The sequence below is a fragment of the Neovison vison genome, chromosome 14, assembly GCF_020171115.1.
Source record: "Neovison vison isolate M4711 chromosome 14, ASM_NN_V1, whole genome shotgun sequence".
Taxonomy (NCBI): Eukaryota; Metazoa; Chordata; class Mammalia; order Carnivora; family Mustelidae; genus Neogale; species Neogale vison.
Genome location: NC_058104.1, coordinates 28,791,219 through 28,815,112, shown reverse-complemented (window position 1 = coordinate 28,815,112; position 23,894 = coordinate 28,791,219). Strand labels below are relative to the sequence as shown.

Genomic DNA, 23,894 nt, shown 5'->3' with positions numbered 1-23,894 from the left:
AATCTCTCAGTGGCAGAAAGGATAAATAAATGGGAACATTTAAATACTGAAACTAGTATAGGCACTTACACCGGAACTAGTATAGGCACTTACACCGAATGAACTAGGGGTGTACATATCACCTATAATATGGAGGGAAGAAACAACAATGTGTGGATGATAAAATAAACTGTCAAAGAATACGTTAGTAAAGCACCATTTTATACCAAGTTTCAGACATATACTGAACATGACCATGGATTGTTTAAGGACACAAATATATAGCAGAAATGCTCAAATTCAAGGGATCATCAGCATCAAATTAAAAAAACTGTAGCCAAAGGCAGGGGGATGATACTGCAGGAGAGTAACCCCAGGGTCTCCGTGGTTCCTGTGATGTTTGCTCTAGGCTGGGGAGATGTTTGTTATATTATTTTATATGTTATATGTCTGGGGGGGAAATCCTTCATTTATAAACAAGTGGTGCCTTGCCTAAGGTCATCCAGCTGGTTGAGGATGGAATGCACAAGGGTAGCTGTCTCCTGACTCCTCAGCCAGTGCTCCTTCCCTCACAGCGAGCTGTGCCACAAGCAGGTAATTACCCCCATTGTGCAATCTGTGGAAGAGGCCCAATGCTGGGCTGAGTAATCCTTTTGTTTACCGCCTTCCTTCCTTGATTACCACTGACCATTGCCTTTAGCACCTTCTTCCAAGCTGTCCAGATTGCCCTATATTCCACAAGATCTGGTTTCTGTTTCAGTGAAAGAAAGAGGAACTTCTTTTCATAGACTGAATCAGAATGTCTCAGAACAGACAGTGAAAAGTAACCCCCCCCCATCAAGAAGCGGTCACAGCAGGTACTCTTGTTGGCCGGTCCAGAGGCCCTTCTGTGCTGGAGGAGATCACCTTCTAGATAGGAGCAGAAAATGATGATACCTCACTTTCCCAGGTTCACTATGGCACAGCCTGTGAGCTAATCTCCATAAAGAGAAAATCTGCTAGAGGTTCGCAGGAGATATACCCTCCCTGAGCTAAAAAGAGGGAACATATAGGAAAAGGCCTTCTTCTTTCTTTCTGCTTTATGTACTGACAGGGATGATGTGATGTTTGGAGTTGTGGCAGCCAAACTGTGACCATGAGGAAAAGGCTAAGAGAATCCTAGAGAAGCTATGGAGCTGAGCAGCTGGGTGAGCTCTGGAATCACCTACCTCTGGACTGCTTGCTTCTTTAGTGCAGCAAATAATCAAAGAACTGATCGATATCATTAACATACTTTCACCCCAGAGCATTATTACTAGCAAACACCTCATGTACTTCTACATCATGACTGTCTGGCAGAGGGTGGGAGGAAAATGTAGGCTTATTATCCAGGTACAAATCATTTAGACTTGTGCACTTGGAAGTCATCTGTTAAAATACTTAAATAGAAGGGGTGCCTGGGTGGCTCACTCAGGTTAAGCAGCTGCCTTTGGCTCGGGTCATGATCTCAGGGTCCAGGGATCGAGCCCCACATCAGTCTCCTTGCTCAGCGGTGAACCTGCTTCTCCTGTTCCCTCTGCCTGCCACTTCTCCTGCTTGTGTTTTCTCTCTCTCTGTCAAATAAATAAATAAAATCTTAAAAAAAAAAAACAACAACTAAATAGAAGTTCTCCACTCCTTTATGCAGACCCTACAATGGCTCCTTCTTGCTCTTTGGATAAGAATCAATATCCTTGAGCTGTCCCTCCTGGCCTGGCCTAGCTCCTGCCTCTTTCCAGGCTCACCTTGGGCCACTCTCTCCACAGGATTCCTGAGCGCCAGTCACAGTAGTCTTGTTGTTGTTTTGTTCCGTTTTGTTTACTTTCTCCAGTGTGCCAACCCCTTCTTTAATTCAGGGTGCTTGCATGGGCTTATCCCTCTTCTAGAAATGCTCTTTTCCTCTCCCTTTGCCTGGCTGATTCCAAATCATCATTATTTAATCTCATGCTACCCTGGCTTTTTGCTTCCTAGCTCTGTACTTACTTATTTTTCTGTGCATTTATGTTCCTTCAATGTCTGTCTCCACCAACAGAATTAAAGCTCCACTGAAGATGGGATAGGGAGGGAGACAAACCATAAGTGACTCTTAATCTCACAAAACAAACTGTGGGTTGCTGAGGGGAGGGGGGTTGGGAGAAGGGGGGTAGGGTTATGGACATTGGGGAGGGTATGTGCTTTTGGGTAAATTGGAAGGGGAGATGAACCATGAGAGACTATGGACTCTGAAAAACAATCTGAGGGGTTTGAAGTGGCGGGGGGGTGGGAGGTTGGGGTACCAGGTGGTGGGTATTATAGAGGGCACAGCTTGCATGGAGCACTGGGTGTGGTGAAAAAAATAATGAATACTGTTTTTCTGAAAATAAATAAATTGAAAAAAAAAAAAAAAAAAAAAAAGCTCCACTGAAGCAGATGCCATGTTGGACCTTACTGCCTCACTATCCAATGCACGCACGATATATGCCCGTTTTCCCAAAGTGAAGATCTGAGCACTTCAAGCCATTCTCAAAACCACTGAAGATAATAAATGTTGACCAGTGTTGTTATCGTACCTTCTCGTGGCTTACTGTTAAATCTCATATCCTTATCCTGGCGCTCAAGATTGTCTTTAATGCATCCTTTGCCTCATTCATTCCCAATATATGCACGGAGCACTTGCTACATTCCAGCACTATTCTAGGACAAGGTACCTTTCCTTCTTTGTCTTCTTCCCACTGGGGGCCAAGTCACCTGCTGTCCCAAACATTCTCTCCGCTCTTACCACCTGAGTTCTCACAACCACAAATGGGATACCACTCTTTCCATATTTTTGCTCAAACTCTTTCTATTGCCTACAATGCCTTTCCATTCTCTGGCTACCCGATAACTCCTTAACCATTGGTTAAATCACACCCTCCACCTTTTATTCCAAAACATGCATTAAGCCCCTTCTAAGCGTCCCACCGTCTCCTGCATCCTACCGGACACACCACAGGGACACTGAATGCCTGTGACTCTTCATCACCTGTATTTGATGCTCTGCATGGTTGGGGCACATGATCTCTTCAGTGGTGGGAAGAGCCTCAATAGAAATTTACAGACTCTTTTTGCCTCCAAAGGCTTAAAACACCTGAGCCAAGAGTCTCCAAATACTTATGATCATGGACACCTCCTTCAAAAGAAAAAAAAAAAAAAAAGCAAATGGGGCAAATGGGCACCCCATTATGCAAATAAATATATATCAATTCTATGTTGAACTGTATGTTCTCCTAATGACAATGCACATGCAAAAAGGGCCACTGAAAAGCATGAGATAAAAATGTAAAAGGCACAGAAATTCTAATGTTTTCTGCCAGCACCCCAGTAGATTGTGTGACCTATCCTTGTTGTAGACCAGCTTGGCCTAATCTCAGAGGACGACTGACTCATTCTAGTTCACAGGGAATGGGTAGGAGTATCTTCTGGGGAAGGGCAAAGAATTTGGGCCACAATGAGAGAGATGCTTGTCTTGAGGCTTCTTATACCTTTGCTGCTTCCCATGATCCTGGCCTGTCTGTTCTCTGGGTTCCTCGAGTCTTGCTTTGGCCAAAGCAGGGGACCCGGCAAGCCAAAGGATTATTTATTTTTTTCCTCCTCCTCCTTGCCTTACCCGTTACCTGGGATTAGGCGGCAGCAGGCTGCAGAGCCGGTCTGAGTTTGAGAGCTGACCGTGAAGGTGCCTGGCTCTTCTCTTGCTGGGGTTTCTCATTACAGAGGAAGCAGCAACTTTTACTTCTCACGGTGGGTGGGAGATTTCTGTGCATGTCTCATGCTTTGGAAGAAGCAAGCCTGGCAGGAGATGTGTCCACATACTGTTTCCTTTGCTGTGTCACCACAATTTTCAAAGAGCCACGCCATCTCCTCCCTCATTCCATTCACTCCTCCAGCCAGATGAGGTCCAGCTGCTTCCCTGGCCTCCCCCAGCCACCCACCAGCGAGCGGCCCCTCTGGCAACAGCCTGGCCCGGGTCTCTGAGCTGACACCCTGAACCTGGCCGTGCTCGTTATCCAAACCTGGGGTCTCAGCAAACCTTCTTCCTGGTGCCTTCATTGCAGTGGCCTGGGCTTTGGGAATAAAGCCACCAGATGCCCCTTCAAGTGAACCTGCTTTCTTCCTGGCCTTACGTGCCAGTTCAGGTGACCAACCACCCCAGTTCACCTGGGCCTGTCCCAGTTTCAACACTGAACATCTAGTGTCCTGAAAAACCCCTCAGTCCAAGAAGGACCAACCATGTAATTTGCAAGACCCAGTGCAAAATGAAAGCACGGGAATTGCTCAAAGATTTATGAAGCATTTTCAAGACAGCGACAGCAGAGCTTTAAGCCACATGTGGTGTCCTGATCGTGGGACCCTTGGGTGACTGTAGGCACTTCACAGTCCTGAAGCCAGCCCTGCTCCCAGGCAAACCACCACTATAACCCTAACCCCAAAGGCATAAATCCCATACAGACAATGTGTGGTGGTCACCATAAGGCTGTTAGTTTCTCAGAGCAACACGTGCTGCCGGGGCCACAGAACTTGCCCTGACCCTTCCTTCCGCCCACCCTCGCACCTATGCCTGAGCTTTCTGAAACACAGAATCACGCCACTCCCCAACACAGAGCCCTCTGACGCCCTCCTGGTTGTCCACAGTATTCTCAAATGGAAGTGATAATAATAACACAAAAATGGCAAGTGGAGGGGCGCCTGGGTGGCTCAGTGGGTTAAAGCCTCTGCCTTCGGCTCAGGTCATGATCCCAGGGTCCTGGGATCGAGCCCTGCCTCGGGCTCTCTGCTCAGTGGGGAGCCTGCTTCCTCCTCTCTCTCTGCCTGCCTCTCTGCCTACTTGTGATCTCTGCCTGTCAAATAAATAAATAAAATCTTGAAAAAAAAAAAAAAGGCAAGTGGCCCATATTGACTCACATGATCTTTGCTATCCTGTTCCTTAAGTATGTCCCAACATAAAACTCGGCATCAACTTCATATGTTCACAGCTCTTATCCAATCATGAAGCCAAATTTATCAATTAAAAAAGAAAAGTAAGGAAGCCTATAGAACCAGTAAAATTCAAATTAACATTACTTTAATGGGATAAGGTTGCTTGGCCAAAACTCAGGGGCCCCGGGGCAGAGCGGTGACGGTGCCATGTTGCCTGCTATGATGTAGGTTGGCTCTTTCTCACGGAGGTTCCCCTTTGTGCACTGGCCCCGGGATGGCTCAGTGCTCCATGCCCCTCCCTCGGTTTGAACACGTTGGGATACCTTTGTTCGAATACCAGGTTCTGACACTAGGCGAACCTCACTGGCAACAAGGATGAGTTCCACCTCTGCTCCTTTCCCATTAACCCGTGACAGTGAAAGTCATGCTAATCAGCGCTGGCGAGTTCATAAATATTAACGCACGCATGCGCACGGTAATTCCATCACAGTGCCCAGTTATAAGTGGGCCACCCAAGAGACCTAAAAATGCCCACATTAATTTTAAAACTATCATTGAAATACGGATAACAGAAATCCGTGTTTACTGGGCAATTACCATTTGCCAAGCACTGTTCTAAGTTCTCGCCATATAATAATTCACTTAGTCCTCACGACTCCATGGGGCAGGCACTATTATTAGTCCCCTACTACAGACAAGAAGCCTGAGGCTCAGAGAGGCGACATCAACTTGTCCTGAGTTATCCCACCAGAAGGTTTCTAAGAAAAATTCTCAAAGTGAACTCCCAGACTGCTGATCGGGCATAAAGGACCTTGAGAGGTTCTTGGCTTTAGTCTGATATCACAGAATGAAGTTCAAACACCTGAGTTTGCCAGTAGGACTTCTTTGTCTTGCCTGTTGACCTCCTGTCTCCATGGCTTGCTGGTCCCCATCTCATCCCATATCTTTGGTGCCGCTAATGAAGCCCGGAGAGGGCATCAAGCTCTGTCACAGCTCTCTGTTCCTTATGCTTTAAAGTCTTCTCCCTGCCTGGGGTGTTCTTGTCCTTTTCCACCCGGAAGCCTCTGTGCTCTGTGGGATGACCAGTGTCACTTCTCCAGGATGCTGTTTCCGAATACGGCAAGGCTGGTGCTTCCCCCTTGGGTTCCCACAGTACCAATGCCCCATCTTCTTTTCCCAAAGACACCACTGACATCCTCACAGCCCCTGTACCAGCAGCCCTCAGAGCTGAGCCGGTCAGACCCTCCTCTTCTGGCGATTCTAAACTAAGTTGCCTGGGAGCCTGGGAATTTAAGTCAGAAGTTGTGCTGTGCTAACACTTGGCATGTATTTATTTAGTGCTTACTTTGTGTCAGCCCCTGTTCGAAGAACTTTGCCTAGTTCACCCTATTTCAAGTCCACAGCAGTCCTACAAGATGGGTACCACGGTCTCCCTTCTTTATAGACAAGGAAGTTGGTGCACAGAGAGAACAATGAATCCCCCGCCATTGGACCAACAATGGCAGTGCCAGCGTGGAATCTGGAGTCCATGCTTTGAGTCTTGATGCCACACTGCCCTTCTACTTCAGGGGAGTCAAGATCATGGCTGGTGTCATGATAAAAAGCATGGGCAAGCTGAAAGTGTATCAGACACCAGATTAAAAAAAAGAAAGGAGATGCTGGTTCATAGTAAGGAGACAGGAGCCAAGATAGGACAAAACTCAAGCCCACGGAGAGAGGCAGAGAGACCCATCTGTCCTCAACCGCTGAGTCATTGTTCCTGGTGACCTGCTGGACATCTCTCTTGGAGTCCAAGGGCTTCCCATGGACATTATCCATTGACTTTTGTTTTAAAACCCAACTTGGATTGACTGAGTTTCTTTTCTTTCTATCAATACTGAAAAACGCAAAGATGCTGGAAAGCCAGCAGCCCCATGAACTCTAAGACCCTTAGAGCCAATACACATCTTTGCTGCTCCTAAAAGGAAACTTACTGTTGGTTCAGTATAGAAGATCTGGATCATACTTAGACTAATTTTTTAACTTAAGTCAATTCCATGCAATTCCATTCAGGACATACTTACACTAAAAATTCATTTGTGGTTTCTCTCAAGTTCAAACTTACCTGGGTGCTCTGTATTTTACCTGGTACCCTTAACCAGGGGTCACGTGAGAACTGCAGACTCTCAGGCCACCCCAGACCCACTAAATCAGAATCTGCATTTTAACAGATAATGAGCAAGCATATTAAAGTTTGGCCAGTCCAGCGAAAAGATGAATCAAAGGCAGTGCAATCAAAGGCAGCTCCTTTGTCATTAGGGACCCAAATTCTTCCTATTTTTTTTCTCTCTCCAACATCCTTATCTCCTGGGTCACTTCATGGTCCAAGAGAGCTTCTTGGGGTTTTCTCTGTAAGTCTGGCCTCCAGATAGAAACAAGGGGAAAAGATGGAGAGTCATTTCCCAGAAGTTCTACCCAGTGGCGCCTCCCCACTGACTGCTTGTACCTGCGAGGGAAGCTGGGACATGGAGATTTTCAGTTGGGCCCCGGGGTACTTCTGTGACTTAGGCATGTGTGTGTCGATGGGGTTGTTATTCACCAAGTTTAGGAGGCTGACCAAGAGGCCCCGGCCACAGCCAAGGAACACAGAAGGGCAGCAAGACCCTTGAAGTAAAACTATTTAAAAGAAGGGGTGGGGCGCCTGAGTGGCTCAGTTGATTGGGCGACTGCCTGTGGCTCAGGTCATGATCCCCAGGTTCTGGGATCGAGTTCCGCATGGGGCTCCCTGCTAAGTGGGGTGTCTGCTTTTCCCTCTGCCCCTCTCCCCTTTCATACCCTCCCTCCCTTTCTCTCTCAAATAAATAAACAAAATCTAAAAAAAAAAAAAAGAAAAAGAGAGAAGACAGAGGGAGGTCCTAGCTGCGTTCTAGATCTGGGCTAATTACAGTGCTCAGTTCAACAATAGGGTCTATGCTGGGTACGGCGTTAGCTGAGGAAGCTCGCACACACCCAGACACCTTAACACCATGCTGAGTAGTGGCTGATCGCAAGAGTGTTAAAAGCTATGCAAGTGAGCACGAAACGCTCTTGGCTGTGCTAACCCCTAAAGAAGAGGACTGTGGGGTTGTGGGCCCTCGAGGAACTTCCATGGCTGGCTCCCATTGGGATTTAGGTCACCAGGTGGAGCATTTGGGAACTGTGCGGAATCAGTCTTCAACACCGACATCACGTGGCTGCAAGAAGCAACAGCACCAATGGGCTGAACAGAGCCCCGGGCGCCGCTCACTGCCCCAGATGCCTGCTTCCCTACAGGCGGAATATATGCCCTTGACGTGTGGGACCCCGCGGAAGGCTGTACACGGAGGCTTTAATGTCTCACTGACAAAGATGTGAAAGATGTGCCAGTGTTCCACTGGACACGCAAACGTGCCGTGAACATGTTTTGCACCGTGAGACCGAGGATTGGAGACAATCACTATGGGACCGGGATGGTTCAGGGCGATATTTTTGGTGGGGGCAACTCTTTGCTGCCTGTCCCTTCTCACGCCTCGGGTTGGGGTTAGGCCAAACCCAGAGCTACTCCGGGATCTTTTCAAGCCGGATTCCTTTCAAGTAATGCCAAACTGGATTGAATCAGGGTTTCTTGATGTTTGTTACACACGGTGCCAAATATACTTCCCAAGCAAAGAGCGTTTCTCTTCAAATAGCAGTTGAGCATGGCAGGCAAGTCGTGACTGGAATTAGCCTGTTCCGCGCCGCCTTATTAACAGGCTACCTCTCTTTAAGTGGCATTCCTTTCGAGGCAATTTGCAGAGCAGTGATAAAAAGACCCTTGGCCAAATTACAACTCCTTCTTGAGGGATATACAAGGACTCTCTTCGCTTGCTGTCGGGCATGCCTGCAGAGGCCAGCCTGGAGGGGTGAGAGACGGAGGGAAACGTCCGCCTCCTGGCAACAGCGGGGACCAATGGGGTAAGAAGCCACACAGAGGGCTGAGTCTGCAGGACCCACCAGGGGGTGTCAGTGAGAAGAGGGAGGAAGGGCCCCAGTCTTTGTAGGAAAAGTGCCCGCCAAAAAAAAAAAAAAATTAACAAAACAACACAAGCCCCTTTCTCTCTCTGCAGGTAAGGGGGATATTTAGAAGACGGGGAAGAAGAAGGAAAAACAAAAAGTAAGGAATGGAAAGGGGAAGAAAGATTGGACTCTGAAGGGTTGAAATATTAAATGGATTGTGCAAAATCCACCCGATGGTTTCCGTGTCTGTGATTCATCGCTTACACGTGGCTTCAATTTCCTTTGAAATCAGATGTGTTTGAAAAGCAGACAGAACAAGGGTAGGATAAAAGGGAGCCTGGATCTCATAGTTTCCCTCAAAACAGAGATTTGGATATTTCTGGTCACCCCCTCTGGGTTCTCAGTGCCTGGTGGATTCAATAGATGGTGGAGGACTGGTCCGTTCTCTGGAGAAGGGTTTTCAGATACTGGAACACGAGCCTCAGAGCCTCCAGGGAGAACAGAGATCGCAACCAGGGCATCTGGAAATGAAACAGGGACCCCAGCTCACTGCCACAGCTCGCCAGTGTTATTACAAGTCACGGCTGGCTCCGGCTTCTTCCTGAAACATACCAGCAACTGTGGCTTCATTTGGTTGATGCAGGTCCAGATGCTGTTTGGAAGAATGCTAGCTTTGTTCCTGACCTCCCACAGCTCACTCTTTCCAGAATTCAGATAGAATCAATGTCTTGAGTATGAGCTCCATCCGCTTTCTGACCTCATCTCCCCTATGTTCATTCCACTCCAGCCACACTGGCCTCTTCAGAATCCCTGGACTGTGGCAGATAAGCTGCTACCTCCGGGCCTTTGAACATGCTGTTTTCTCTCCTTCTCAAGACACATGCTTGCTCCTCATGTCCTCAAGTCTCACCCTAAGTGCCACCTTCCCCCACAGCTTTACTAAAAGTTCTAAATGGCCCATGGCTTCCTAACTCCTCTGTCTACTTCACCGTGGTTTTTCTTCTAAGCATTTATACCTATCTAATACAGTACATAATTTACTGGCTTAGTGTATGCTTTGTCTGTCTCCCCCCAGCTAGACTGAAAGCTCCATGAGGAAGGGCTGTTGGTTGGTTCTGTTCACTGCTCAGTCCCCAGTACCAAGGACAAAGCCTGTAATGTGGTAGGCCCTTAATACAGATTTGTTAAATGAACTAATAAAGAGAGTAAATAAGAATGGGCATTTAGGCGATTCAAAAAGATGAGCACATAGCAGCACTAGGAGTTAGACAGTCCGGGGAAAGCTGGGCTCAAATTGACTTGGTTTCATTTCCACAAGGAACCTGACTATATATACCTGTTAGAATATGCCAACACTGGTCCATGAGGAAGACCCAGGGACTATGGCCAATGCTAGGACCCTGGGCATAGTACTACCTGCCCAACATGGATCACACCTTGGCCAAAGCCACTGATGGCACCCCCAGGGTGACGCGCCTTGAGCTGGCATTGAAGGCCCTCCCCAGCCTGGCACCAATCAGCCTTAACATCTATGTCTCCAATACTTTTCCATACTATATTCATTCACTCAACCAAATATTTTAAGTTTATGTTAAAAATCCATCCCAAGTTTGCATTCAACTCCGTTGTATAGTTTTGCTTGGTAGAATATTAAAAGAACATTTTTGTTGACAGACTCTTAATTTTAGCTCAACTTCCCCACCTTTGCTCATCTAAATGGAGTGCCAAGAAATTTTATGGATTCAGAGATTATGCCTTCCCTCTCGGGGAGTTTCTCAGTGTCTGGGGGTTCTTGAAGATACTAAGAATGACGAGCTTTTCTTTGGTGGCATTTGTTAAGCAACAGACAAAACATAATCCCAGAGCCCAGCCAAATGCAACATGTACCATGTCATTCAACCCACAGTGCGTGTTGGCATATCCATCCGAAAAACACACTGACACACACACAAACACACACAGACACGTGGACTCAAACACATATAAGAGACAAACATGTAGACACACAAGTGTAGACACATATTAGGCAAGCATCCATAAACATGCTGAATTTCTGGTCTAAGTTCAACTAAGTTCTCAATGCTCTGTTTAGACTGTTCTGGAAGATAACATTGAAAGACACAGACAGAATGATATTTCATGAGAAAAGGCATGGGTTCTTTACTCCAAAGGGTAGTTCATTTGTCTCTTCTCCCCCTAGGATTGACTGTCTTAAACCAACTCAAACTTTGCCTTGGTTTTGTACTGAAATAGCCATAGCCCAACCTTGTATCAGGTGGTTCTGAGAGCCCTGACTTAGCTAAACCATTAAGTAACTTACTTTACAGGGATTATTGTAAGAAAAAGTATTTGCACTGGGGATGTGCTATGGATACAATGGGAAATAACTGTATTCAGGGTTCTGCTTTGAGAAGGAATAGGTAATCACAGGCAGGGAAAAGCAAAATAGGAACATACCACAACTCTTTTAATTTTTTTTTTTTGTCCTTGAATCGGAGATAAATGATCTAAGGGTGGTATCCCTGATAGTTCAAGGTCACCACAACTGATCTGATGAAGGAAGATAAATAAGGAAACACTTGTTTCAGGGGAGCAAGGCAGGAGTGAGGAATCCCTTTGCCCTCTTGCCCTCTCTGGCCTCTTTGATCCCCTACTTCTTTAGCTGTTTCTTGCTGGAAACAACCTCAAAAGACTTTCTCTACTGGGTACAGAGTTGTTAATCTCAATTTCACAACTCTGAGATATAAGGCACGTGCATGTGTACATCACACACACACGTGTACACACAAACACCCACAGAACTAAAAGTTTTCAGCAAAGTTTCTTGTTTTTTAAATGAAAAGCAATTGATTAGAGGCACGTCAATCTAGCCATGGAGTGAGAACTTTTTAAGGAAAGGAAGAATTGTTCTCATTAAGCCGTAAAACAGTATTCTTTTCCATTGATCATCCAAACCAATTTGCTCTATGTAGAATTGCTGTGTTAAAAAAAAATTAGCTGTTGATTCCATTCAATACCAATTACATGGATTTTTTTCCCCAACATAAGGTGCACTTGTAGTTTTTCTCAGTGTCATAATTAAAAAAAGGTGAGAAGCTATGTGTTCTGAATCAATTCACTTAGATTTCAAGGGGCACAATGGAACGTCTATTGTTCCTGAAATAACAGAATTCCCACTACTCAGCATGCCTGAGGGGGTAGGAATAACAGGAATTTGTCCCAGCAAGGTTCTTCGCCTGAGGCCCATTGACCCAAAATATCTGTGGCTAGAGTTCAGAAGTCTGTAAATTGGGTGGGAAAAGTCTGCTTATCAGTTTTCACAAATTTCCGCTTAAAATTGAGCCTTTCAGTCAATTATGACTAGAAACAAAAATGACTCCAGTATTAGTATTGTCTGTGGCTTTTCACTTATAGAAATCATAGCTTATATCAAATTACAGGCTTCTTTTGTAATGTAATGTAGTGTATTTTGTACATTTCAAAACATCATTGTAAAGAAGAGTTCATAGGTGTCCTCAGATGGCAGAAGGGGTTCATGGCACATTAAAGTTAACGCCTCTTCTGGGAGCCCTGGGTTGGGAGTAAGCATCAGAATCTGGCATAGCTGATGGGGGTATTTGAAATCCCATTAGGAAATTCCTTTGGGCTTTGAAGGCTTCTCCACTCCCCAGAAAATGCTCCTTCTAATGCCCAGGGATGAAATGCATATTTAAAGTTCTTTGGAGAAGCACCAGAGGGGAAGAGGAAGGATAAAAACATCTCCCCCATCCCTCCACATATCCTGGGGCACCTGGTGGCTCAGTAGGTAGAGCACTGGACTCTTGACCTCAGGTCTTAGTCTCAGGGCTGTGAGTTCAAGTTCTCCATTGGGCATGGAGGCTACTTCAAAAAAAAAAAAAAAAAGTATCGTCTTTTACACCAGTATTTTGTAAACTTTTCCCCCTTAATATTCTGATACTAAAAATGTTTTTAAAAAGTATTTTTAATAAACTTTCTTTTTCAGAACCATTGGTTTTTTTTTGTTGCTTTTTTTTTTTTTTTCTGATCCTAAGCCTTTTTATCTGAGGGCCGACTCTGCCCCAAACACTTGACCTGTGTTCTCCCGTTTATGTCTCACAAGCACTCTTTGGGGGAGCTACCGTCACTAGCTCTCGTCAGTGCTGCCACTGTCATGGCAACTCTCTGAGCTTACTTCATTCAGTTTTATGGTCGCTGCACCATTCCTGGAACTGGATGTAACTTTAATCCCAACAGACCGGAGAGTGGAAGGTGAGTCCACTGGCAACAAAGAGCACCATTTCTTGAGAAAAAGCAGAGAAACAAAGGAAGCCCCAGCATTAGAAATTCCTCTTCTACTGAGCTGTCATTACGCCAGGGCTTTAGGCTGTGGCTCCAATACTTGCCCCCTCCCCCCCCCGCCCCGCCCCCTCTTCGCCCCGCTTTTAAAAATTCTAATAGCCTCAGGCTCAGGGTATCCACTCTGCTAAGCTTCCTTCCTGGGAAAGGTCATCCGCCACCTGGTGGCCGAATGGGGAATTGCACCCTTCCCTTGGCCCTGGAGGGAGATCACCCTGGAAGGGCCAGGCTGGGTGAGGCTGAACAAGGAAAATCACTGGGGCCAGGGCTCTGCACCCAGCATCTGGCTCAGTCTTCACTGGGGACACATCTGGATGCCTTACAAAACTCTTTCTACTGTACATCGGGCTGGGGAGATGTAATCACAGCTGCCACCAGAGGGTCATGTTAACCGAACAGTTTTTCTGAACAAAACTAACTTCCTGGGGAAAAAAAATACACAAACCAGACTTACAATTTGTTAAATCTAAATAATTCTGATAAGTGAGTTTCTCTTTTTATTTAGACTTTCTGTTTTATGCTAGGTGCTGTGCTGTGTTTTGCATTCAGTGCCTCATCTGCCCTTTTTCTTTTTTAACAGCTCTGAGAGCTAGAGATGAAATATATTCCTGTGATGAAGCCAAAGCTCTGTGAAGCGAAAACACGTCCAGGTTCCTGAGGATGGTATGTGACAGAACTGGCAGTTCCGTGCAGATCTTTCTGTCGCCTAGGCCCAGAGACGACCGCTGTGCTCTGCTGCCTTGAGTACACACACACACACACACACACACATGCATGCACACACACATTTAAGGATGTAATAGATCAGCTCTCTTAGTAAGCTACCCTCTATACAGCAAACATATCATCAAAGCACAAATCTAGTGCTATTACTAGAAAGACTAGTTAGTTACAAGCAGGAGAGAGAGAGAAATATTGTTCATCACAATATGGTTGCAAAAGAATTTTCAAGGATTTGCTTTTTACTAATACTATTATTTTAGGGGTGGCTGGGTGGCTCAGTCAGTTAAGTGTCTGCCTTTGGATAAGTCATAATCCCAGGGTCCTGGGATCGAGCCCCACATCGGGCTCCCTGCTCAGTGGGGAGCCTGCTTATCCTTTCCCCTCTGCCTGCTCCCCCCACTTGTGTGTTCTCTCTCTGTGTCATACATAAATAAATACATATATAAATAAATACATACATAAATAAAATCTTTAAAAATATATATTGTTTTAAATCAACAAATGCTAGCAAATAGATAGAACCTGACCACATATTGACAAGGTTTTTATGCCATGGCCAAGTGGTATTTATCCCAAGAATGTAAGGGTGATTCAACATAAGAAAATTAATCAATGGAATTAATAGAACAAAGAAAAATATATAATTACCTCAAGTGATAAAGTAAAGCATTTGACAAAAATTCAACACCATTTAATGATAATAAATCTCAGATAACAAGGAACAAAAGGGAACCTCCTCAACACAGTAAGAGAAAGAACACTTATGAAAAAGTCACAGGTAAGATCATACTCAATAGTGAAAGACTAGAACTTTTCCCTCTAAGACTAGGAACAAGACAAGCATGCTTGCTTTCCCCACTGGTATTTAACATTGTACTGAAGTTCAAGCCAAAGCAATCAGACAAGAAAAAGAAGGGCATCCCAACTGGAAAAGAAAGAAGTTTATCTCTGTTCACAGATAACATGATCTTATATACAGAAAAATCACCAAGAATCTACAAGAAAGTTACTTGCACTTATAAATGAACTAAGCAAAGTTTCAGGGGACAAGATGAACACGAGTTGTATCTGTACCCCTGCAATGAACAACTGCGAAGGAAAATTAAGAAAGTGATCCCATTTATAATAGCATCTAACCTAGAAAGAAATTTAACAAAGGAGGTAAAAAGGACTGCACGCTGAAAACTAAAAGATATTACTGAAAGAAATTTTAAAAGATCAAACAAATGGCAAAACATCCTGTGTTCATGGACTGGAAGACTTACTACTGGTAAGATGTCAGTACACAGGAAGTGATCTGTACATTAAGTTGCCTACTGAATCTTAATGGCCCTTTTTCCCCCCCCAAAATGAACAAGCTATTATTCAGACTCATATGGAATTGCAAGGGGGCCCTGAGTAACCAAAACAATCTTGAAAAAAAGCAATGTTGGAGTACTCATATTTCGCCGTTTCAAAACTTACTGCAAAGCAACAGTAATTAAAATAGTGTGGTGCTGGTATAAGGCTAGATGTGTACACCAATGGAATAGAATCGAGAGGCCAGAAATAAACCTATACATCGATGGCCAACTGACTTTTGACAAGGGTGCATGTCCATTTAGTGGGGAAAGAACAGTCTCCTTGACAGCTGGTGCTGGGACGAGTGGATTTCCACATGCAAAGAATCACCCAATTCTTTGAAGTTGGATGAAAGCTCAATGGAAGTTGGACGCACTAACCTCACACGTTAGACAAAAAATTAACTCAAATAGATCAGTGACTTACATATACGAGCTAAAACTATAAAACTCTTGGAAGAAATCACAGGGGTAAATCTTCATGATCTTGGATTTAGCAACAGATTTTTATATATGATACCAAAGCACTAGAAAAAAAAAGAAAGAAGGTGTGTGTGTGTGTGTGTGTGTGTTTGCGTTATCTCCAGAATTAGGGGAGGACAAAAACTAAGAACAGTAACTTTTTTACAGCATCTTCACCCAGGAACGGAATCATAGCTCAGATGTGGGAAAATGCCGGGAAAAATCTATAGATCACTTTAGGTATATTGACAAGTTAACAATATTAAATTTTCCAATCCACGGCACAGATCTTTTTCAATTTATTAGGATCCTGAAACAAGACAGTAAGTGACTTATTCAAGATCATACAACTCACATGTGGAAAAATGACAAGTGGAACCCGGTTGAGTTCTCTCTCCCAGGACTCAAAGCTGAGCTCTCTTTTCCAGGGAGGGCCAGGACTATTACTAATTTGTAATTTGTGATAATTCAGGCAAGGGCTGTTCTCTGTTCTCTCCTGCTCTTGGGAAAGCTTCCGCATAGGCCATGTAAATGGTGCAGGGGAAAGGTCTAAAACAAAAATACACTTTGACTACCGATAATCACATTGCTTTGGAGTACACTTCAGTGCTTTAGAAGCGTCCGTTTATATATTAAGAATGAGTATGCTAATTGCAAGCCATTCTTACATATCCTTGAGGGATCTCTACCAGGAAAGCCTCCTTTGAATTTACTCTCTTCCTTCAACAAACACCCCGTACTTGAGACTTACTGATTATACGCACCGAGTCTGAATTGCAAGATTTTTTTTTGTAAAGATGAAATGATTAAGGTAGAAGAATGGAACTAACTACCATTTACTGCACCTGGGATGTGCCAGGCAAGGGAATCATTGTTCTCAGCTCATACCTAAGAGAAGGAGGGTTCAGCTTTTCTGCAGAGTAGCCCCTCCTGAAAATGAACCGGTCCACCCCCCTAACCCCCACCCCCAGTGCAGTAATAAGAAAAGGATGTTTAAGCAGAGTCCCATGGGTGGTGAAGGGAAAGTGATTTTAATAATCAGCTACCACATACAGGATGAAAATCTCCTTCAAACACCTATTTTTTTCCCCCACCCAAATCTCTCCTTGCCAGTTACCTCATCTTTCGGTCTCCTTTTCCCCTAAAGCATCACAAAAGAAATGTCTTCCATTGTCCTGGGCAATTCGGCTGTGCCTCTAGATTGTAAACATCACTCAGGAGGACAAAAGCCAGGTTGTTAACTGAACAGTGACAATCAAAACCATTTTTGCAATGCATGTGCACGCATGTGTTTGCATGTGTGAGTGTGTGTGTGTGCGTGTTGTGTGTTTGTGTGTCTCCGATGTTTCTTGCTTCATCTGAAATCACTTATTATCTCCTTAGCTCTTTAAAAGAACTTTAAGGGGCACCTGGGTGGCTCAGTGGGTTAAAGTCTCTGCCTTGGGCTCAGATCATGATCCCAGGACCCTGGGATGGAGCCCTGCATGGGGCTCTCTGCTCAGCGGGGAGCCTGCTTCCGCCTCTCTCTCTCTCTGCCGGCCTCTCTGCCTAATTGTGATCTCTGTCTGTCAAATAAATAAATCTTTAAAAAAATAAAAAATAAAAGAACTTTAAAAGATTAGTTCATCCCATTTTGCAGGAGAAAGACTGAAAACAATTTGGTAACTTGTCCAAAGCTGCACAACTTGTCCGTGGGGGGAGCCGCTTGGGAAGGCAGGCTTGACTCCAATATTCTTGATGTGAAAGGCTGGTCCCAGTAATGGAAGGCTACGAAGAGCGCTTTTTGATTTCCACATCTGTGGGTGAATTTTTGCCTCCATCATATTGGACCTTCTCCAACAGACTCCTAGTGAGCAGTGTGGCCAGTCATGGATTAGGTCCCCTCAGGAACAGATAGTCTAAGTAGGCTGCACCAAACCACGCCAGTGGACCAGATTCAGCGTGCCGCAGGAAGGTGGGCTGCACTGGCACATAGCAGGCTGTTCATCTACATATTGTCTGTGCCTGTTTCTGCACTAGGACGGCGGAACTAAGTCACTGAGACAGACTGAATGGTCTGCAAATATTCACTCTCTGACCCTCTGTGGGAAATATGTATGCCCATTTCTGGCCCAGAGATGCAACTGACATCCAGAGTGGAACTCAAAGCCCAGAGCGTGAAGGGAGGTGGTAGGAGCTGAGACTTCCTATGAGTGGAACTTGGTTGTTATACTCAGGGGTCACTGGCAGCCCTCCGTCTCCCCATTCGCTAACATGATCTTAGGACCCTGAAAATAACCGATTCGTGAATTAAGTCAACAGAATTGGTACTTGCTGTGTGTCGAGCTCTGTCATGGGTACTGGGAACACATCTGTGAGCAAAACAGACCAAAATATGAGTGTAGTGTCGGGGGAACAAAGGCCGAAGTGACTAGGGCCAAGGGAGAGCTCAGAGTGAGGTACTTGGTCTGCTGGGAGGGAGGCAGGGCCAGGTCGTGGAGGCTCCCGTGGGGTCTTACTCCAAACACAGTGGGAGGCCCCTGAGAACCTGAGGCAAGGTGGATTTGATTAGTTGATGCAAAATGATGACTCCAGCCCCTCTTTGGAGAGCAGGTGATGGGAAGACAAAGGTTGGAATGGGCAATGTGCTTCATAGGCACTCAGGCATCAAGCAGCGACAGTTTGACAAGGCTGGTAACCAGGGAAGTGGAGAGAACCTCATGGGTTAGGGATAAACTTGGAACTAGGGATAGACTTGAAACTAGGGGAAATACTTGGAACTAGGGCTAAGAGGCCTCATGTAGAGTGGATTCTCACACAGGAGCCCAAACCTTGCCAAAGGCTTCGCAAAGAACGGATTCCCACTCCCAGCCTGCCCAGGCGGGGTGGAAGCAGCAGGCCGTCCCCAGGCTCCTGACAGGATCCTCTGGTGCCACCTCCTCAGAGGCCACCCTGCAGCAGCCAGCCCCGCAGAAACAGGCAGACGCAGCCTCAAACAAACGGATCTCCTGGTGCCGGTGGCTGGCCCCCTCGCGGAAGGATGGATTGGACTGGTTAGAAGGAGCTCGACACTCGTGTTGCAGATCCATTAATGTCAGCCACAGGTTAATTCTGAGCAATTTCCAGGTGATCCAATAATTCATTAAACTGACGAAAACAAATCTTTGGGAAATCGAGCCGGTGACAGATAAAAAGCCAATGATTTATCGTCTGGAGAGGAGTAAGTGTCTCCCGTTCTAGGCTTCAGTCTGTGGAGTGAAGCGAAGTGTGCAGAAAGAACAAGGTGGGTGTGAGTTCCACTTACTGCGTGGTGTTCAGGCCCAGGGTGGCCTGCCCTTCATCATGCTTAGTCCATGAAGTATTAAGGTAGAAGGGAGCAGAACATAGCAGGAAGATGGGGATTTGAGGTCAGGCGAAATGGAGCTTGAATTCCTGCTCTGCCAGTTATTTGTGCCTGTGAACGTGGGCAAGTTGCTTCACATTTCTGAGCCTCCACTTGCTCATCTCTTCAACTGGGGTAATCGTGTTTGGTCCCCTGTACTCAGGAGTAGACATACAAATTATGCACGGAGCCTAGCATGTCACAGGGGACTCAATAAACAGCCAGCATGATAGCTATTGGTGACAACAAAGAAGACGGGGGAGCTTTTCTCCTTTGATGGACATACACGCTCAGTGTAAGCATTTGTACTGCTGATGCAAGAATATTACGAAATACTTACGTAGACACCCAAGGACAGTAGAGTTTTCTAAGGTACACTCATTGCGAAAAAGTGGGAGACCAGAAGACAAGGAAGACGGGTGATGGCATTTGGAGTGGGTGCTGGTGAATGCAAAGACAAGGGTTATGGGGCACCTGGGTGGCTCAGTAGGTTAAGTGTCCAACCCTTGGTTTCAGCTCAGGTCACAGCCTCCTTCCAAGAGGTGGTGGAGAGGGTAAATGGTGTGAGGGAAGGATTGTACTGAGAACATGATTCTGTGATTAGTTTGAAGTCTGGATGGAGGAGTGATTTCTGAAGGTAGACCTCTAACATCTTAGATATGGAAGAAACCTCAGAAATCACTCAAAGGAATGACGATCCTTACACACTTGTAGTTTTGGCTACCCACCACACTTTTCATGTGGTGACAGCATTTCTGTGCTCCCTAGAAGTCCATCCCTCCCAATGTGCATGCATATCCTGTATTCTGTATATGTCCTTCCATCTTTTGTCAATGGGAGATCTATCATAGCCATAGCAGTTTTAGAAAGGAATTGTGACAATTCTCAGCTGAAAGGACCTAAAAGCCAAGAAAATGCCTAATGGGGATGTTTTACCATGGATTGTTATTCTTACAAATGGATTTGGGCTCTAATGCAATGTATTTAGGGATTTACGAGTATCTGTTGGAAATCTGTTAGACAAACCTAGCTGGGGTCCACAGAGCCTAAGGACATTTAAGAGAAACTTAAAATGTGAAAATGTCCATACTATCCAGGGCAATCTACAGATTCAATGCAATCTCTATCAACATACCACAACACTGTTTTGTTTTTTGTTTTTTTAATTTTAGAGAAAGAGAGAAAGAGAATGCTGGGGGAGGAGGAGGAAGAGAGGGAGGTACTAGCACACTCTGTCCAACCCTGAGATCGTGAACTGAGCTGAAACCAAGAGCCTGATGCTTAACAAATTAAGCCATCTGGGCACCTCACCACAGCACTTTTTATGGAACTAGAACAAATACTCCTAAAATGTATGTGGAACTACACACAAAGACCCCAAAACAGCCAAAGCAATCTTGAAAAAAAAATCTGGAGGCATGAAAATTCCAGACTTCAAGTCTATTACAAAGCTGTATGTGTCAAAATAGTATGGTACTAGCACAAAAATGAACACACAGGTCAGTGGAACAGAATAGAAAACCCAGAAATGAATCCATAATTATATGATCAATTAATCTATGATGAAAGAGGCAAGAATATGCAATGGGAAAAAGTCTCTTCAACAAATGGCATTGGGAAAATTGCACAGCTACATGTAAAGGGATGAAACTGGACCACTTTCTTATACCATATGCAAAAATAAGCTCAAAATGGATTGAGGACTTAAACATGAGACCTGAAACCAAAAAGTCTTAGAAAAAAACATAGGCAGTAATCTCTCTGACATTAAGTGCAGGTAAAAAGATTTTTTTTAGATATGTCTCCTTTGGCAAGAGAAACAAAAGCAAAATTAAACTACTGGGACCATGCAAAATAAAAAGCTTCTGTACAGCAAAGGAAACAATCAACAGACAAACTACTGACTAGGAAAATATATTTGCAAATGATATATATGATAAAGGGCTAATATCCAAAATATATAAAGAATTTATGCAACTCAATACAAAAAAAATGTAATTGAGAAATGGGCAGAAGACATGAAAGGTCATTTCTCCAAAGAACACACATAGATGGCCAACAGACAGATAAAAAGATGCTCAACATCACTCATCATCAGGGAAATGCAAATCAAAACCACAATGAGATACCAGCTCACACCTGTCAAAATGACTAAAATAAAAAATGCAAGAATCAACAAGCATTAGAGAGGATGTGGAGAAAAAGGGACCCTCATGCACTGTTGGTGGGAATGTAAACTCATGCAGCCACCATGGAAAATAGTATGGAGGTTCCTCAAAAACTTAAAAATAGGATTACTACCTGATCCAGTATTTCCATGACTGGGTATTACCCAAAGAATATGAAAACACTGATTCGAAAAAGATGTATGCATTCCTATGTTTATTGTGGCATGATTTACAATAGCCGAGTTACAGAAGCAGCCCGTGCCCATCCACAGACGAATGGATGAAGATGTGGTATATATATACAATGGATCACTACTCAGCCATAAAGAAGAATGAGATCTAGTCATTTGCAACAACATGGATGAAACTAGAAGGGATAATGCTGAGTAAAATAAGTCAGTCACAGAAAGACAAGTACCATATGATTTCACTCATACGTGGAATTTAAGAAAAAAGAAATGAACAAAGAAAAAAAGAGGCAAACCAAGAAACAAACTCCAGAGAACAAACTGGGGGTTACCAGAAGGTAGGGGCTGGGGGGAGGGGTAAAACAGGTGAGGAGAATTAAGGGTGCACTTATCATGATGAGCACTGAGTAATGTATGGAGTTGTTGAATACATACGTAGTGCATGTGAAACTAACATAACACAGTATGTTAATTATACTGGAATTTATAAAATACATTAAATTTTTTTAAAAAAGCCTTTGACTCTGTCTTCTAAAAATTGAAAATTAGTTTAAAATCAGAGAAGACCTGGAAATGCTCAGAGCATAATTTATCACTCCCTCCAATTTGGAGGTGTATTTCCAAATATTCAGCAGTTCTTCCTGTAAGAGGGTTAGACTTTTCTGACCCACTGATATTAGGTTAAGTCATGTAACTTGCTTTGGCCAGTGGCACATGTGTTAGCAGATGTTTAAGATGAGGCATTTCTGGGGCGCCTGGGTGGCTCAGTGGGTTAAAGCCTCTGCCTTCAGCTCATGTCATGATCCCAGGATCCTGGGATTGAGCCCCACGTCAGTCTCTCTGCTCAGTGGGGAGCCTGCTTCCCTCTCTCTCTGCCTGCCTTTCTGTCTGCTTGTTATCTCTGTCTGTCAAATAAATAAATAAAATCTTAAAAAAAAAATGACGATGCATTTCTATTGGCTAACTCTCTTCCTCTTTCCCTTTGACCCATGACTGTCATAGAGCTTTGACAGTCCTGCTCCTTCAACCTGGATCTGGGAATGAGAAGACAGGTAGAACAGAGCTGCAGTTGACCTATGCTTACCATCATATAAGGAGATGGTGAAACAAACCTATGTGTTGTAAGCCACTGATTTGGGGGGTTGCTTGTTACACAGCAGAACACAGTGAAAGCTAACTGACACAGGGGTTGAGAATGTGGGGAACGAGGATGGGGTCATCTGTCAAAGAGCTGATTGTTAAGCAAACAGAGGCCAGAGACTTGTTCCTTAAGCTTAAGTTCCTCAAATTTAATCCTTTGGAATACTGCTTCTGTTCTTTCCACCAATTCAGGAGTGTCGTGGCCCAGTGGATCTGATTTTTCAGTCTGACTACACATGCGTGTGGAGTGTATGTGTGGTAAAGCTTCCTACTCTGCGCTCAAGCCAGAAGGACACATCTTTCTGCTCAAAGCCAGCAAGGACTCAGCTTTTTGGAGCTGTGCTTCCTTCCCAAAGCAACTGTAGGTGGTCAGATGCTCATTACTCAGGAGGGGATTATTGTATTCTTCCTTCTCTTTGTGTGGCTTCAGACCATCTTGTGTAAATTAACACTGCTCTTCAATAGTGACAACAAGGCTGAAGGAAAAGTCCAGAGCCACTCACTTGCTTGGAAGCTAACCACCTGGGCAGAAGGGAGTGACCCAGACCTGCCTGGCACAGTCCAGGTGCTGAACAGATATGGCCCAATTTAATCTGTATGGCCATCCATGAGATAAGTGTTCCTATCCTCATTTCCCAGACGATGGAGTGGAGGTTGAGACATTAAGCTGCTTTCCCAGAAGCACACAAGTGGTAGGAAGAGTTGGAATATAGGATCAGATAGTTGTCTGTGCTTTTTGCGACTTCTGTCAGCACCAACGAAACAAAACAAAAAACAAAAAACACTCTCTCCACCCAAAATGAAACAAACAAAAGCAACACTGATTTAAGTGGAGGACAATGTCAAATAATAGGACAACAACGGGACTGGAGAGCTCCTATGGGATAATGTGACAGGGAAACCTGAACTCGGGGCAAACCAACTCTCCCAAGGAGAGGGTGTGAGAGACGCCAACATGGGGGACCGCCCCTCCGTCCACTGCCTGGAAACAGGCTCCCTGGGAAGATCATGCGGAGGAGAGGGTGAGAAGTCTCTACGGTTATTTTGGGGGAACTTCTTCCTTTCCTTTAAAGTGACAAAAGCAACAGCTTTTGTTTAAACCCCTAAACAAACTGTTTACTCTTCTACCTAACGCGACGTGAAACTGAGAAACGGATGGCAGTGCTCTCTGAATGGTAATACTGTCCTCCGCCGGTGCCATTAGTGATGCGACAGAGGTATTTAATTAATTACC

At 44.7% G+C, this 23,894-nt stretch overlaps 1 protein-coding gene across 1 annotated transcript in view; it reads right to left on the bottom strand.

Moving 5' to 3' along the window:
• Positions 1-23,894, bottom strand: part of XYLT1 (xylosyltransferase 1) — a 542,359-nt gene that overhangs the window by 369,098 nt on the left and 149,367 nt on the right. The gene's annotated exons all lie outside the window — the stretch shown is intronic.